The following is a 19,030-nucleotide window of genomic DNA, read 5'->3' as shown; positions in this document are numbered from 1 at the left end:
ATAGCTATACACAAGCATGATGAGAGCACAACACCACAACACGTCAAGGAAGTCGCCCTTAGTCCATTTTTTTTGTAATTTTCAATCTGTCCGTCATCTGATTCATCGCTGTCGATATTACTTTCTACTTCTACGTATTCTTATCTTGCATAATAATTACTCATCCGAACATCACGCGGATCAAATTTGGAACCCTCTTATATTCAGAGTAGTCAATCCTTGCTCAGCTTTCCATAATATGTATAATAATTAGTTCTTTTCGTTTGTACCACGTTAACACATTTCACACATATTCATGAGAATCAAATCGTTTGGCTGACGAAGATGAAAGTAATCGCTAATTACATGAATTAACATTTCAGTCATTAGTAATTGAAGCGATCTAAAACTAAATATGACGTGTTGAATAGAACGTTATTGTAGACATATCCATTTCATTTCCCCCTGACATTCAACTCCAAAATTTTTCACCTTGAAAAGGAACCATTTAGTTTTAAAATATTTTACTTTGTTACAGAAAATAAATAAAATAAAGTTTTAAAGGATTCGTTTTATTTATTGAAACATTACTTAAAAAAGAGACGGTAAGTAGACAGCTGTAGCATTCCTATGAGAAACTCTTAGTATTACGTGAGTTAAAATCGATCATTTTAATTATATATTCATACTATTAATGTCTTGTGCAGGCATGTATATTATTATATGCTTTATTCAAAAGTTTTCTCTGTATAAAGTAAATAAAAACTAATATCTATTTGCGTACACTAGCATGATTACCCATTTTTGCCCTGAGTTTTTCCCCCTTAGACGCAGACAAGCAGTAAAATAAGCAATCTACTTAATATTGGAATTTAATGGTCTAAGTTCATTGTTGCGACAAAATCAAAGTAAACAAATTATATACCCCAGTTAAGATTCAAACTCTCACATTCTGAATGGAGTTCTAAACGATATACCCACTGAACATACATCTCATTGTAGTGACACTATTAATCTATATACATATAAATTTGAGTTTTTTCTCGCTCTGACATTGATATTAAAAGCATACTTTTTCTATTAGTATTTTTACGTTCAACTTCAAAATATCATAACTCCTTTTATAATAAACTTTATTAATCGAAATAAGAACTATCAGAATCGATACATGTTTGCCAACGAGAAACAAGTGTATTTATCATAGCATAGAAATCCGGAGTTCTGGAAGCGACAAAGTCATTGAAGGCCGATTCAGCATCATCTAGACTTTTGAAGCATTTTTCGCGCAGGAAGTTGTCGAGATGCTTGAAAAAGTGATAATCGGTGAGCGAGAGGTTCGGTGAGTATGGAGGATGAGGCAGAGTCTCGTAGCCCAGGGTCAGTTGAACAACATGCGTGTTAGCGTTGCCATGGAGAAGAATTGGTCCCTTTATATTGACGAATCTCAGGCACATACGTTGGAGCTCTGGTGTATTTCGTCAATTTGTCGGCAGTGCTTCTCTGCCGTAATCGTTTCGCCCGGATTCAAGAAGCCTTGATGGATGATACCGGCCGTTGACCACCAAACAGTCACCATAACCTTTTTTTTTTTGGTGAATTTTCGACATCCAATCACTGTGCCAAACGGTGCCTGTTGTCGTAGAGGATCCATTTTTCATCACACATTACAATCCGCTCGAGAAATAGTTTTTATTTTGTTACGCAGAAGGAGCGTAGAAGACACCTCAAAACGACGATTTTTTTTAGTATCGTTCAATTCATGCGGCACCCATTTATTCAACTTTTTAACTTCCCTATTTGCTATAAATGGTTGACCTCAAGTTCAACAGAAACTTCTCGTGTTTTGCGAGGATCGGGTTCAATTAAGGTTTTCAAATGATCGTTATCAACCGCAGTCAGCCGACCGCGACAGTATTGATTTTCGAGGCTCTCATCACAACATGGAATTTCTTGAGCCACTGTTGTGCCACACGTTCGTTAGTGGTTCCTGGGCCAAACGCATCATTGATATCACGAGCTGTTTGACAGCTTTTCGGCCTAGTTTGAACTGGACCAAGAAAGTCGTGCGGATTTGATTTTTTTCCATGCTTTCAAAATTTTGTCCATGCTGTTGAAAAGCCTGCAAAAATAAATGAAGAGATTGAGAACGGTAACGAATAAGACGATTGAATAAAGCGAAAAACGCGCTTAAAATGATATATAATATAGCTATATATATCAATGAATTGATTCAGAAATCATATAAAAAAGTAACATATGTGACAAAACGATATTGTTTTTGCACCAACCTAATATTTGATTGCTTTACCATGCGAGAAATATGTGACACAAGGTCGTTTTCAATGTAGGGGGAACCAACTCCTCAAAAAGGTACACTCTTTTCCATTGCATTGACAAAGGACAAATTAACTTAACTGTACACTCGGATTTATAGATTTTATTTCTCCAACAGATGCTAACAAAATTAAATTAGGATAAATGGCAATTATAAAAGAAGGGGAAGGGGGTCTATGGTCATCCTTGTCATTGTACTTTTGACTTTTCTAAAGTATTTCTAGCTAGATTTTTCAGTCACTATAATACTACATAGACACCAAGAGTCATCCTGTTTAAGATCTTCAAACCAAGTCCTTTTTATACGAGACTTATTGTTAAAAAATTTAATTTTTGAAAAATCATTTTTATTAAATAAAAAAATGTTTTATGGGTGTGGGTTGAGGGGAAAAGTTTTAAAAACAAAAAAATTTGTTTGTAACCCCCTTTCCTATTTCGGGCTTGATAGGGGCCGAAAAGTAGTAGGTAAATCTCTAAATTGGGTTATATTCTACACGTGAAAAAAATAAAAAAATAGGAGGAGTTAGGGAGGATGTGATGTAACTCCATGACGGGAGCAATTAGTAGAAGGCCAGTGGCGAAACGAAAGCCTTGGGTTTGGGCATTTTGAAAGTTTCTTTATCCATAGAGGGGACATTTACTCGACTAGCTAAGAAACTAAACTACACAATAGCTTACCTTACGGAGTCTGGCGTCCGATAGGACTTGGAACTGTACGCACACATCATGTTTAGGCGAGGAACACATACTCCAACTTTTCACATTTACGTACACACATGCTCGCTACTCTGGTCATTGGGTAGGAAAGCATACTATTAGTTCACATACACATCTTCTGCCCCGGGTGCTTGACGTGAAAACTATTGACCAGATTGCATCTAGCCATCAGATTAGCTATGCTGGTTTTGCACCTTTCCGACTCTCTAGCTTTCCCACCTACTTTGTCTATCCTCAGGTTAAAGATAGCATTCCAATCCCCAGTAGAACTTGTGCAAAGCGCATAAACGGCAACGGCCTAAAACATGCACTCTTTGACGGCAATATTGGCCACGACCAGTCTGTCTGATTAGTCCCACTAGAAGACGTCGACCGTGGTAGACAGGGTGTGTTTTACCAGCAGGGAGACGAATTTCTCCCAAGGATTCCCATATGCTGAAAAAACGACGTAGTCTCTAGCCAGCACCTTACAATCCACAGATGAAACAAAGTGCGTTTTTTGTATCGTAGCAACATCAACTCCCAGCGACCAAAGATCCCTTCGGACGCGAGCTACCCGGTTTAATGAACTCAAGCACTCATACTTGTCAAGTTGAGAGACATGATGGTTTACTTACCTTGGCAGTGTAGCATCCGATTCCAATGTTCTCCAGCTAGAAGACGCTGACACTATACACCATGTTCAGTGTTTCTAGTTATCTGATGTTCCGGCCGCTGCGTGCAATGCCACCGATGTCTATAAGGAAAGTTAGTTTTAGAGCCCTGTACAGTGAGGATGTACCGGTATTTTAACCCTTCCCTTATATTGTTGTAAAAGTTCTTCAAGGGAAAGGTACTTGTGCTTAATTTAGGTCTCGAGATTGCTCCCCTCGCAGTTTCCAGTATCAGTCAAACCGGAGTTTTTTGACCTCATGAAAGACATCATATAGGGGACATCCGGGAAGTTTATGGAGGTCCGATAGAGGTTTGAGATTTCTCGTCTGTCGATTGGAACAGGGGGTCAATGTTGCATATGTGTCCCCGATTAAAAGGGGAAGGTTTTATTGTCTTTTTTCTCTTTGCGTGATGGAGATGCCGACTGCCTTCTTTTCTTCTCTGGTTCCTCTATATTGGTTGAGTGCAGTGTATATGCATGTAGTTGTCTGTTTTGTGTGCGGTGTGGGTGTGGGTTTGATGTCCTGTGTTGCTGGTGGGACAGATGCCTGTCGAGTGTCTGTTGTGTTCGATGTTCTGGGGTAGGAGTTAGTTTTGTGTGAGAGTCTTTTACTATTGTTTGCAGGGAGCTTAAGACACTTTTTCACCCTCATTATTTATTTATTTTTTTTGTTCTTTGATGAACCAGGGAGATGAGAGCTTTCATGCGTCTCCTTCTTTCCGTTCATCTCCTCCTCATCAAACGAGCTTTCAGAGGTTTCTTTTTGTCCCGTGTTTGTTTAGCGTGGGAACGTTTGTTGCTTTTGCTGCTGCTGTTGTTTTTGTTGCTGCTGTTTTTGCTGCTGATGTTGCTGCTGCTTTTTTGTTATTGTCGCAGTTGCTTTTATTGCAGCTGTTGCTGTTGTTGTTGCAGCTGCTGATTTTGTTGCTGCTGCTGTTGTTGTTTCTTCTGCTGTTGTTGTGTGCACTGGTTGGGCAGGTCATGGAATCGTGGTGGAAGGTGTTGTCGTATTCAGATTCTGTTCCACCATCTTGTTTCAATCTTCCTTCGACTCTCACCGAGGTTTTGTTGACGTTGGAGCCGGTTATAGCACTGGCTTGGAAGGAGTGGCATGTACTTCCTTTGCGGCTAGAGCTGGAGCCGTCATTGGCGCTGGTTCGCCCGGACCGTCCTTTTGGGTCAGTTCTTCGAAATATGGTTTTGCATCTGACAGAACCAGCAGTGTGAACGACGGCCTATTACTACGACCGTAATATTGACCTTTTTGAAGGCAAGTGCTACTCGTATTTTCAGGAAGCCTTTCCTCTTCAGTTGCGTCGCCACCGTGTAGTACCTATATGTACACTGTTCCTGGAGCATACCGGGTCTACCTGTTCCACCTCCCCGAACTGAAAGATACTAAAAGTATCTGAGCATAGCTCTGTTGGGATCTTATATCCTTGTACCCGGTTTTTCCTCTTGCTCTGACATTTCGGCATCATTTTCACTCTCCAGCACTCTATTTCCTTGAGAGAGAGGTTTTGGACTTCGTCCTTGGTGGGGAGCAGGATATCACACATTGTGTAGTTCCTTAGGTACATGTACTTAACTGAGATGTTTAGTTTGTGGAAAAGCTCCAAGCCGAAGAGGCGTTATTTCGTAGGTCAGATGTAATAATGACAAGATTTTGTCCTCGATTGACTCCCAATCACATGGAACTGGCTTCAGTACCTTGCCCTCGATGAATTATTTGTACTTTGTTTGGTCCACTTGAGTGGAAAGCTTTTTTCCATGGTCTTCCCTCCTGCAAGCCCTTCTGATGGTTTGAGCGAGGGATTTTTGTGCGGTCAAAACTTGTTGCTGGCTTAGCTCCACCACTAAGACAGCTCCGGGTGGCGGAGTTCTCCCTTTGAGGCTGTTGCCCCTGAGAGTTCTTGGGGTTGGGTTTTCCCCTGTTTTGATTTCGAGTCTACTTCCTTTTTAAGGGAGCTGCCATTTTGGAGAGCGTCGCCTCCGAGAAAGTCTTTTGAAGCAGCCGCCCCTTCGATTGCGTTGAAACCTGAGCGGTATGCCTCAGCTTTGTAGTTTTCGGGTCCCTCCTTGAGGGAGCTGTTTTTCAGTGAGACGCTCCTTGATGTTCTCTTTTTGATGGAGCGGCTGTTGCAATTACCGCAACCGGGCGGTATGCTTCGCCTGGTCGAGTTTCAGTTGCTTCCTTTTTAGGAGAGTTGCTGGTTTTCTTGTCTTGTGTTTGCGTCTGGAGTCTCCATGGTCGGCCAAGAAAGAACAAAATCCAAACTTCCAGTTCAAACAGACAGAAGTATATAGAAGCCAGAAGTAACTTTAAGAAAGAAATAGCGACAGCTAAGAGAGAATTTATGGAAGCAACAAAAAAAAAAAAAAACGCACCGAAGCGCAAAAATTAGGAACTCATGACTGCTGAAAAATCTACAATAGTGTAGTAAATAATGGGCAATCAACAATTCCCCCACTAACCAACAATCATGAGATTGTTTGCTCAGCAACCGAGAAGGCTAACATGCTTGGCAGACGGTTTACCTCCAACTCCACACTGGACCTTGCAAACCACCTCTCCCTGACTTTTCTTTTGCGCACAGACGCCGCGCTAGACGATCTGAAAATCACCCCATCTAAAGTGCATGCTATCATAAAAAACCTTAAAACTTCAAAAGCATGTGGACCTGATCTCATCCCGGCTGTTCTATTAAAAAGGTGCTCCGCCGAAATAGCTCCAGTTCTCTCCAAACTTTACAACAAATTCCTCAATGAATATTGCTTTCCTGCCTGCTTAAAAACTGCTTCTGTGGTACCAGTTTTCAAGAATTCGGGCGACAAAACTGACTAATAAAATTATCGCCCCATTAGCCTACTCCCACTTTTTACCAAAGTATTTGAGTCCATAATTAAGGAAGCTCTAGTCAATCACAGATGCTAAACTTATGACTGACCAACAATATGGATTTAGGCAAGCTCGTTCCACAGCAGATATCCTAACTGTAATCTCTAAACGTATACACCATTAACTGAACATAGCGGGGAGGGTAGAGCTAGATATATCTTAGTCTCTTGACAGGGTATGGCATGATGATGGTCCTCTCAGGAAAATCAGATCATACGGTATCACTGGACGAATACTAAACATAATTAAATCCTTCTTAGATAAGAGAAAAATCCAGGTTGTCCTCGACGGTCATACATCTAAACAATATAAAAGCAATGACAGAAACACTAGAGGATGACATCCAATCTGTAGTGGAATGGGGACGAAAATGGATGGTTACATTCAATACGGCCAAGACTAAACTTGTTTCCTTCAGTAATTACAAGAAACGTTCTCTGCCACCAATAGCAATGACTAAAGATTCATTATCTGAAAGTACTTCTTTTAAACTCCTCGGCCTAATGTTCATAGGAAACATGAGTCGGAACAATTACATTGAGAGCATTGTCAGAACCGCTGCGAAGAAAGTAGACTCTCTCTACTGTGCTAGAAAGCTACTAACGACCGAAAGTATCCTGTACCTCTATAAGGCCACCATTCGCCCATGTATGGAGTATTGTTGTCATATTTGGGCTGGCGCATCTGCTACTAGTCTCTCGCTACTAGACAAGTTCCAAAAAAGAGTCTCCAAGCTGATAGGTCCTGAACTGTCATTTAAGCTTCAGCCTCTGCCCTACCGACGAAATGTTGTATCCCTCTGCCTGTTCTACAAGTATTTTAATGGTGAATGCTCTGACGAACTGCAAGCACTTGTGTCCCCACGACGTAAATACCCTCGACAAACCCGACAAGCAGCTAAATCCCACATCTACATAGTGCAGATCCCTAGATGTAGGAGAGCTTTCTACTCCAGTAGTTTCTTCCCCAGAACCGCTAGACTTTAGAATTCCATTTCGGGTCCCTGCTTCCCCAACTGTACTGACATGCAGAAGTTCAAGTGTAACGTGAACCGACATCTTACTACCAAACTCCCTAGATAGTATCCCAGTAGCTTATGTCAAAGTGGCAATGTGCATTGTTTGGGGTGAAAAAGTTAAAAAAAACTCACAGTTTTGACCGACGTGGAAACAACGTCCAAGGTGGGTAGCTGAATTTGGCGCTAAAAGCAGCAAAAGAGTAAGAGAGAACTGAAAGAGGAAAGGTGAGAACGTTAGAGGAAAAGAGACAGTGTTGCCGAACCCCCATAGTCGGTGGAGGCTTACGGGAAGGCCAGACGTCCATTAATTTATTATTCGCTTTTCATGGGTTTTTATTTGAGGATTGATTTCATTTAACCAATAGGATTAATTGTATTTATCCATAGTTGCTATATTGTGCATAATTGCGTAGAATTTAGAGAGAAAACGTGAACGTACACGGGCCTGTTTTTTATTAAGTTTCTCTCTCACTCTTTTTTTAGTTTCTCTGTCTCTCTTTGTATCTGCCTGTTTGTATGTCTGTCTGTCTCTATCTATCTATCTATCTATCTATCTATCTATCTATCTATACAGTAGCAGATCATCCGGCGTTGTCCGATTGTAAAATACACAGAAATATTCTATTTTAATTAAGGCAGATTTCTTCTTCTTCTTCTTCTTCTTCTTCTTCTTCTTCTTCTTCTTCTTCTTATTATTATTATTATTATTCTCTATTGATTACCATTCAATATATAATCGCTATTTCACAAAATTATAAATATATGACTCGCGTCATATCCACTAGAATCAAAATTAGACCGTTTAACTGTCAAACCTTTTCTCTTCAGCATCGTAACCGTCTAAGCTACAAATGGATGGATACGAAACGTTAAAACTTTGCAGAGAATAGGAACGACCATTAAGACGGGACACACAAAAGAGTGACACCGTCGTCTGATTAGTAGTATATATAGAGCACGCAGGCACGCACCGGGGGAAGAACGACGACTACGACGATAGTCGACTCGGAAACCTTACATGGCGCTACGAACAGGATTTATTTTTCAACATAATTTCTTTTGCACAGTTTTTGGAGTATAATGGCGTCAGGACAACACGAGGACGGCAAATACATGCAGTTGATTCAACAAATAATAAATCTGCAAAGAGAAAACAATGAGCTTCGCGGAGGAGTGCCTCGAGTCGGTCTAACATCAAGAAACCAGACCGGCCACGTATCGAACATGGATTCACCGACGCGGACTGGGCGCTTTTCATCGACTCGTGGACCCGATACAAACAAATACGCGGCCTTACCGACCCCGTGGAAATCCGCAATGAACTAAGGACAGCCTGCTCAAATGAGGTAAATAAACTTTTATTTGACTTAGTTGGGCCTGAAACCCTCAATTCTGTCACAGAGGAACAACTCTTAAGGCATATACAGTTCATTGCGGTGAAAGGTCTACACCCGGAGGTGCATAGACATAAATTTCATAACATCAGACAACAGACGGGGGAGGGACCCGCACAGTTCTTGGCAAAGCTTCGGTCCCAGGCACGGTTTTGCAATTTCACGATTCTGTGCCCCAACGAGAACTGCCGGTAAGCCGTAAACTATTCGGAGGACATGGTAGCTGGCCAACTCGTAGCCGGTCTGGCAAATGCGGAGTACCAGTGTAAATTGCTGGCCGAAGCAAATATTCTAACCACTGTGGAGCAGAAGCTTCACAGGCTGGTTAGTTTAGAAACTACAGAGACGTCTGCTCCTCAGTTGCAACGAGGCTCAGAGGGACACTCGACTTTTGGCCTACTAACAACCGAGAAAAAACCATCTCGGAAGGAGCAGCCGCTCAAAACCCCTCAGAATAGTCCTTGTGAAGGGTGTGGGAGGACCTCACACCCCAGTGGGTTAAAACGGCGGAAGAACTGCCCGGCGAGGGGGCTAAAATGTTTTAATTGTGGCGTCACAGGCCACTTACAAAGAGTGTGCCGGAAACAGGAGAGGTCGACGGCGGAGTCAACAAACGATGCCACACGTCAATCGAATATTTTCGGCAGCAGAATGGAGGGGGCACCGGCATGTTACAATCAAAAAGGTAGAATAGCAGCAGTGCCACACCTTGCATGGAGCAGTCGTGGGTTCAGGAGAAGTCCCCCTGAGCCACCACCCTCATTAATGGTCGATGTGTCCCTGATACCAGAGTCCCAGGCTAAATTCGGGTGCGCTTTGGATAAGGGAGTAAGCCGTCGAAAACACCGCATCCAGGCCATTGCAGATACCGGTGCCCAGACGTGTTCGAGTGGCCCAGAAATATTGAAAATATTAGGGTGCACCAGCAGGATCCTGATACCTACCACCCACAGGATACGGGGAATCACAGACGAACCCCTAGATATCAAGGGGGTGGTCCTGACTCAGATTAAGCTCGGTCAGAAGGAAACGCGACAAGTGGTTTACGTTTCAGAAAACACGTCAGGATTATACTTGTCAGAATCGGCCCTCAAAGACCTAGGAGTAATCAATCGCGACTTCTCGCATCGAGTATCAAAGACCGATTTATCGGCTTCAGAAAGTGGGACAGCACCGTGTGGATGTCCGAAAAGAGAATCCGTCCCGGACAAGCCAGCGAGGATCCCGTTTACCCCCACTGGAGATAATAGGGAACGGTTAGAGAAGTGGTTACGTGAACACTTTAAGTCCAGCGCATTCAACACCTGCCCCCATCCACCGTTACAAGTCATGTTAGGGAGGCCGCTGGATATAACTTTTACCCCGGGGGCGAAACCATCGGCCATTCACACACCCATTCCAGTCCCTCATCATTGGAAGAAAAGGGTAAAGGATGATTTGGATCGAGATGTTGCGTTGTGTATTATCGAACCGGTACCAGCAGGCACACCTACGATCTGGTGTTCGAGGATGGTAGTCGCTCCAAAGAAAGACGGGTCACCAAGAAAGACGGTAGACCTACAAAAATTGAATGCAGCAACGATGAGAGAGACTCATCACACACCGCCCCCTTTTAATCAAGTGTCCGTGGTGCCTGCCCAAACCAAAAAGACTGTCCTGGACGCATGGAATGGGTACCATAGTCTGCCACTCTCCCCAAAAGCCCGGGACGCGACCACGTTCATAACGGAATGGGGTCGTTATCGGTATCTCAGGGCTCCCCAGGGGTTTCACGCATCCGGGGACGGGTACACGCGCCGGTTCGATGACATCAGAGTTGACATGCCTCGAAAGACCCGGTGTATAGACGACACACTCCTATGGGACAGGTCCTTGGAATTGGCTTTCTGGCATACTGTGGACTATATTACCCATTGTGGTAAAAGTGGGATAGTCTTTAACCCTGACAAATTTCAATTTGCTGACGATGAAGTTGAATTTGCCGGCTTTGTGATAACCTCAGACGGCGTGAAGCCAACTAAAAAATGACGGAAGCTATTCTCAATTTCCGACCCCAACGAGCATTACTGGTATCAGGTCCTGGTTTGGTTTAGTTAACCAGGTGTCGTATACATTTGCACAGGCCGATATAATGGCCCCTTTTCGAGAGTTGCTGCGGACAAAGAACCGTAAATTTTACTGGGATGACACATTGAATAGACTTTTCGAAGAGTCGAAGAGGAATATCGTTCAGAAAATCGAAGAAGGGGTGAAAACCTTCGATATTAACAGAGCGACCTGCCTTTCAACCGACTTCAGTAAGGTTGGCATTGGGTATTTTCTGTTCCAGAAGCATTGCCAATGCCCAACGGAATTAGGTCCCAACTGTGGTAAGGACCACTTGAAGATGATTTTGGCCGGGTCTCGCTTCACGAAAGATGCAGAATCCCGTTATTCCCCTATAGAGGGGGAGGCTCTAGCGCTGATTTATGGCTTGGAGTCTTGTAGGATGTTCATCCTGGGATCCCCAGACCTATTGGTCACCATAGACCACCAGCCCCTAGTGAAAATTTTCTCGGATCAGATCCTTGAGAATATAAAAAATCCCCGCCTGTTCTCATTCAAGGAGCGGTCGTTGATGTACAGGTTCCAGATTAGGCATGTTCCTGGGAAACTCAACGCAGCACCGGACTGCACATCCCGATACCCGGCGCCGTCAAGACACAGCAGACTAAAGGGCACTGACACTTCCCAGCAAATCGAGGGGAGTATACAAGCATCCATCATAGCTGCATACGCACATGACCCCAAGTTCCGAGCGATCACCTGGGATAGGATAGTTGCAGCTGCAGCCACCGATGAGGAGTGCCGAACGTTGGCGTCATACATTCAAGACGGGTTCCCAAGGTCACGCCACGAACTACCACCAGAAATCCGGCAATTCTGGCCGATGGCAGACCAACTATATTGTCTGGAAGGGGTACCCATAAAAGGGGACAAAATTTTGATACCAAAACGGCTTAGAGCCGAGGTGTTAGAGGCATTACATTCCGCCCATCAAGGGGCGAATGGTATGTTGACTAACGCCAGACAACGGTTATTTTGGCCTGGTTTAGACGCCAGCATCCGACAAACAAGGGCGCAATGTCGGAATTGCAATTCGATCGCCCCATCCCAGCCTAGGGAACCATTAATGCCACCCATAAACCCGGAATTCCCATTTCAAAAGACAGTCACTGACTTGCTAGATATGCACGGGAAAAGTTACATGGTATACGCGGACCGATATACCGGTTGGATTGAGGTCGCACCACTACCATCAGGAAGGGCTGCAGCGGTGTGTAACGCCCCGAGGGTTTGGTTTTGCACGTATGATGCGCCGGAGGAAATATCATCCGATGGAGGGCCACCATTCGATTCACTAGAATACAAATCGTTCCTAGAAAACTGGGGCGTAAAAAGGCGCATATCATCTGCACATTACCCCCAGAGTAATGGCCGAGCTGAACTGGCCGTAAAAACGGCCAAAAAAATGCTGATGGACTGCGTTGATGGCGACGGACACCTACATCATGATCGGGCAGCACGGGCGATGATGACTACAAAGGAATACGCCCAGTCAGGACCTTGGATTGTCGCCGGCGGAAATACTATATGGTCGAACAGTAAGGGGCCATCTCCCCGCACTTCGCAAAAAATACTGCATCCACAAGCGTTGGACGGAGACCAGAGATTTGAGAGAGAGGGCGATGGCGAAAAGGCACGTACTTAACAAAGAACAGTACGACATACACAGCCGCCCCCTCCAACAGCTCCGAGTCGGCGAGTCTGTGCAGGTGCAGAATCAGGAGGGACCAAATCCACGACGATGGGCGAAAACTGGGAGAGTCGTCGAGACAATGGGTAACAGGCAGTACAGGATACGGTTGGATGGTAGCGGCAGGATCACATTACGCAATCGCCGTTTCCTCAGGAAAATCAAACCGGTCATGGATACGCCGGAGTATCCACCCACTCAACAACCCCATCAACCACCTCCCCAAACACCAAGAAGGGAGGACAGCAAACCACCGTGCAACATGCATGAGATGATGGAGGTGGAAGAAGCTGATTGTGACACATCAGAAACAGATATGGAGGTGGACCAAGATCCGATCAACCACAAGCCAATGCAGACGAGTCCGGTCCCACGATGCAGCATGAGGGTAACACGAGCACCAAGGCCACTTTCGCCTCAAATGCAAGGACCAACTCACTACTACACGGAATTCTCCAGTCACATGACCACAAAACGACGGTAGTGTGGTCACATGGTGGGGGGAGGGCATGTAGAGAATAAGAACGACCATTAAGATGGGACGCACAAAAGAGTGACACCGTCGTCTGATTAGTAGTATATATAGAGCACGCAGGCACGCACAGGGGGAAGAACGACGACTACGACGATAGTCGACTCGGAAACCTTACAAACTTAAGCGACTTTAAGCTATAAATGTTTAATTTTGCGCATGTGTAAAAGTAACAGTAGAAATAATGTTTTATTCGACCTACCCTGCCAAGGTTTAATGTTTGTTTTTCAATTTTGACTACTTACCCGCAATTAGAAAGTAAAGTGTGCTACATGTTTAAAATACCCTTTATATCGAATTTCAACATTGTAAACCAAGTATTAAGAGAGGAGATTGGTGGAGACTTTTCGCACACACACCGACAAAGTCACTTATATATATATATATATATATATATATATATATATATATATATATACTTATGACGTTTTTAACCGTTCGGTCGGCTGTCCCTGCTAGAAAAGGGGGTTGATCACGGTCCCTTCTTGTCGTATAGGTGACGCCAGCGAGTGCCTATTTGCCCACGTTGTGTCTTCGATCCAAGTCGACACCCGCTGAAAAGGAAGTCGAGTATTCTCCAACAAGTCACTTAAATCAGACTAGTGACGTCATAAGAAGGAAAAAAAGACAGACGACTTTTTATGGGTAAAAAGTTTAAGTGTATTATAAAAGCAAAATATAACACTAATTACTTGTTACATAAATGTATAATAGTTGAGTGTCGAACACTGCGAACGTCTGATTTTTCTTGGCCGTGGTCATGGTAGGAGTTGAGCGCGGCTCACTTCTTTTCGATACGAGATTCAACACGTTCAGCCTCTCGTCCAGAAACTTCTCTACTACTTTACGTGACGTCAGTCATCTAGCGACCGTCGGTCTGTCAGCTTGACGTTTCAACCCCAGCAAACAGAAAAGGAAAGATCAAACGACTTCACAACTTGCCGTGTTTATATACCAATTTGCCAGTGCCGGTTAGAGATTCATTTTCAATTCATATGTATCAAGTGTTTGAACCAGTAAGTTATCGGTGTTTCCCGACATTCAATACTATATTCCTACATATCAAATGTCGACCCGTTCAACTTTCCTTTATTGTTTACCTCCATCCTATTTTTAGCAATGAGTTTCTGTTTAAAACTTTGGTCTTTTTTCTGTTTATCTCTTACTTTAAAATAATGTAATTTAAAACTCTCTTATTTATTTTATGAATTAAGTATCATAAATTCTAAAACCCACTAGCCAGGTTCGATTTCTCGTGCTGTACTTTCTTAATATTCAACATTAGACGCTTCACGGTATTACATTATATTTTATACAATCTGTATATTTTCTTATTCATTTCAACAGTTCTCGATATTAAAGTAGAAAGTAAATGTAAGTTAACGATAATACTTAGCCTAATACAGGAGACAGATACTTTGTCATCCCGGACAAGTCGCCATCCCAGTACTTTTCAAATACTTTATTTCCCCTGCATTATCATAACACATATTCGAAGCTGTAAGTCACTGCTTTTCTTTAACAACTCCATATCTATCTCAACTAGTAGTAAAAATATTTTTTCGTTCACTCTTAAATCTTGACGAGCGTGAGGCCATCGCACATAAGAACATTGTTTTTAGAATATTTTTGTTCATTTTTTAAATTACTCAGATTTTTCCCCACAAATTGAATTTGAGTTTAAATAATCATTTTTGACTTTTTAGTTTTCTACTGGAAACAGACAAAATTACTTTTTTCTTAAAATTGCATGAACTCTGTTTTTATTTATTATTTGAAATGTTATTTAACAGTTATTTTCAATATTTTAATTTTTACCATATATATATATATATATATATATATATATATATATATATATATATATATATATATATATAAATAATTATCCCCAAATTACATAGATAACTTTTATTTCAATCTATTATTTAAAAGTTTCCTTTAAATTTTGTTCGTCGTTTTTAGTTCGATCGCCAAATGCTAAAATATAACATAGCTACTATAATTAAGTAACCTGACGCGAATTTGTTTTTGTGCCAATAACATTTATGTTTAAACGGAATCTACACTAGTACACTCTATCTAATATATTTTGTTGCTCAAATTTACTACTATCAGTAAAACTATTATTTTTAAAAGGGCAATTTTACTTATTTGCAATTGCGTTTTTGTAATTTACTATTTTTACTTCTCTCGGAAGCAAGATAAAAATAATAAATTAAAAGAGAAGAAACCGTTATGTTTATTTATAATTTAAGTTTTGTTATTAATTGTTATTTTATTTTTATGATACTTATTTAATGTTTTTATAATGACACTTAATAATCAATTAATATTTTCTGAAAACGTATAGTTTACTTTGAAGAGTTTTATCTTAAATCTTTTATGCAGATGGCTACCTTAACGAGTTCGAATTACTATCGTTTAGACATATATTTCTAATCGTATAATAATTCTACATATTTTATTTTTATTTTTCTGACAACATGTTTTTAAATTACAATAATAGACAACAGGTTACCATAGGGTCAATTTTAATATATTAGTGTATTTTTGTAATGATAAATACATATTTAAATAATACATTCATATATGCAGAGATTAGAGTTACTATCTAACTTTAAGTGAAGCTGATAATCTTGATTTAAAGCAAAAGCTACGCATATGTCATGATCGACAAAAATGAACGCCATGTTTAGCGTTTCGAATCATGCAATACTAATACTGCAAACAACCGTAGCTCAAAGAAGCACACCGGGTGCTCGCTCTGTTGTCATCGCAAAGCAACCAGAAGAGGAAGAAGACACAAGAGGATGAGATAGATCATGTGCAGTTGGAAGAGATACTGAACATAAATGATCAAACTTTAAAGAAAAGGCACCATGCTTGATTAGGAAACCCCCTTCAGCAAAAGACGCGCATACATAACGAATAAACGATAATGAAGGAAATGCCCCACATAGTTAAGAGTTCCGTCGGGTTGGGAGCCATAATTCTCCAAACTCTACATGACACCGTTGAATATAAATATTGACGTCATCAAATCGTAACCCTTGTAACCCTGGTGACTAATCACACAATTTTATAAAGTTACGTATATTTGTATATTTATATATTTGTATATAAACTATCTACTACTCAACCAATAACCTAGTCATCACGAATTTTGGAACACAGTTAACAGTCGTAATTAGTCCAATTATAGGCCGTATTTACCTTAATTTAGTTGTCTGCTAAGGACGAAAAACCTGCGTAACAATTCAGATACCTCTACTTTTTGTGAACTTAAAAGATAAGGTTCCAAGCATCAATTAATAATTATTGGCTACATTTATATTTATTTTGAATAAAGACCTTTTGGGGCTCACAATATGAACAAAACCTGACATTTAAAAATACAAATACTTCGGGTGTATATTACAAATGAATTATTATATCTTGATTTTAATCTTCGTAAGGGGATATATATATATATATATATATATATATATATATATATATATATATATATATATATATAACAGGTCACCAAGTGTTTTCCGGTTCTAAAATTCGCTTAAACATGATATTTTCATTCATGCAAATTTCGTATATTCTATTATAGAATCAATTCTCTGTCGATTATTATATTATATTTAATATATAGCCGTGTTAACCGTCTTGTTAAAGTTCAGTATACATAATATAATTAAATATAGATTCATTAGTAAATCTGATATCAATTAAAATATGTCATTTATAGTCTAGACACGTCATTTCCACCCTCTCACTAATATATTTGTCGAACAGACATACACAACCTTTTTCTCTCTTCAGCCTTCGGAGTAAGTTTTCTTTGTTTCTATCGTGAATAATTTAAACTGTCTACAAATTTAGGCGCTTATATGCAACTAAAAAGAAATACTAATATTCAAGGCGGATATAAATATTCAACCGCACATGTCCCCGCATATAAATTATCGTGAAAAGAAAAAGAATAAGAAAAAAGAAAAGAAAAAGAGAAGACCTCTGTATATCAAACATACGCAATCAATCTAACTTTATCTTCAATTTTAATTGCCATATATTTTTTAACATGAAAAATTACTTCAAGGAAGGTAATTTTACTCAATACATGTAAATTCACGTATTTTTCATATAATGCGAAACAATGCCAATTTTGACCACTCTTTTCCAGTTAAGATGATATCGTACGAGTAAAGTATCTTTGTATTCAAATTTTAAATAACTTAAATACATCTTTACAAAATTTAATAAAATAACGCGCTAAATATAATCTTAAAATACAACCCTTATTTTATAGTGTCTATTTTATTGAAATTATTATGGGGACTTACACATTCATCAATATTGGTCTCCTCTTACGATTGTAAAAATCTCGAGCGTATATACACTTGCGTGGAGCTATCGCAATCTAACGCGCCAGTCTGACTAAACTGTCAGTAAATACCGACAACCTTTCTTTGAACAATACGCAACCGGTATTCAGGGAGAATGTATCGTTGGCTTTACTGGAGACCGTTAGTGAGGATTACTTGTAAAAAAGGCATCAGATCAAAAGTAAAATTCAGTCAATAGGCAACCCCTGCCTTCTCTGTAAAAAAAAAGAACTAAAACAAATCTACAAGTTTGGATTATAAAATTACCATTATCCACTTCCTAGCCCAGAAGTTCTCACTAAGCTAAGCATCTTCTCTAAAGTCGATATCAATGACGCACATTTTTAAATTCCAGTCGTGGAAAATAACTCGAAGTTGCTTTGTATATACATCCATATGAATCATTCAAGTTCGAAAGGTCAGCTTTTAGTGTCAAGGTAGCGTCTGCCATTTTTCAAGAAACGATGTTTACTGTGTTGTGCAATCTAGATTTTGCGATAGCATAACTGGATGATATTTTAATAAGTAACACCAGAGAACAACACCGAGAACACGCCCACAAGCTATTCTCTCGATTACAATATTTTAAATTTAAAATAAAAGAAAGATCGTGTGATTTTTTTCTTGGAAAAAAATAAACTATTTGGGACATGTAATAAACAAAATTGATAGAAGACCGGGCCCAGAAAGTGCTACAAATATAAAAATATGAAAACATATTACAGAACTATGAATCTTTTTGGAGTTAGAGAATTATTATCAGACATTCATTCACACTATGCACGACCTATAGGCCTCACTGAACAAGCTACTAAGAAAATGACAGACTATGAAAATGAACACTGAAATGCCAAGCGGAATTCGATAAAATAAAATAAATCCTGAATCTAGATCCATATATATGACGCATGGTGACCGAAAAGTAGAATTAATAGTTGTTAGCAACACGATTTCATATGGAATATCATTAAATCATTTCTCTCTGATAGGCTCATAAAATAGTGGTTGATGGGCAGAAATCAGAGGCCCACAGTATTAATGCTGGAGTCCTCCAGGGGTCCATCCTGGGCCCAACTCTCTTCATCAATGATCTCCCAAAACACATACTAAAATCATTCGTTGACATCTATGCTGATGACACGACTATCTACGGCAACACATCAAAAGCCGTAAATGGAAACGTTCTCTCGTATTCTCTCTCCTCAGATCTTGAGCGCGTGCTTCAGTGGGTGAAGAGGTGGCTGGTTACATTTAATGCATCTAAGACCAACCTCCTATCATTACATCATAAACGCTCTGATCCCCATCTTGCATCGATTGAAATGAA

The sequence above is a fragment of the Euprymna scolopes genome, chromosome 1, assembly GCF_053919585.1.
Source record: "Euprymna scolopes isolate OS-2025 chromosome 1, ASM5391958v1, whole genome shotgun sequence".
Lineage (NCBI taxonomy): Eukaryota > Metazoa > Mollusca > Cephalopoda > Sepiida > Sepiolidae > Euprymna > Euprymna scolopes.
Note: the sequence above shows the minus strand (reverse complement) of the source record.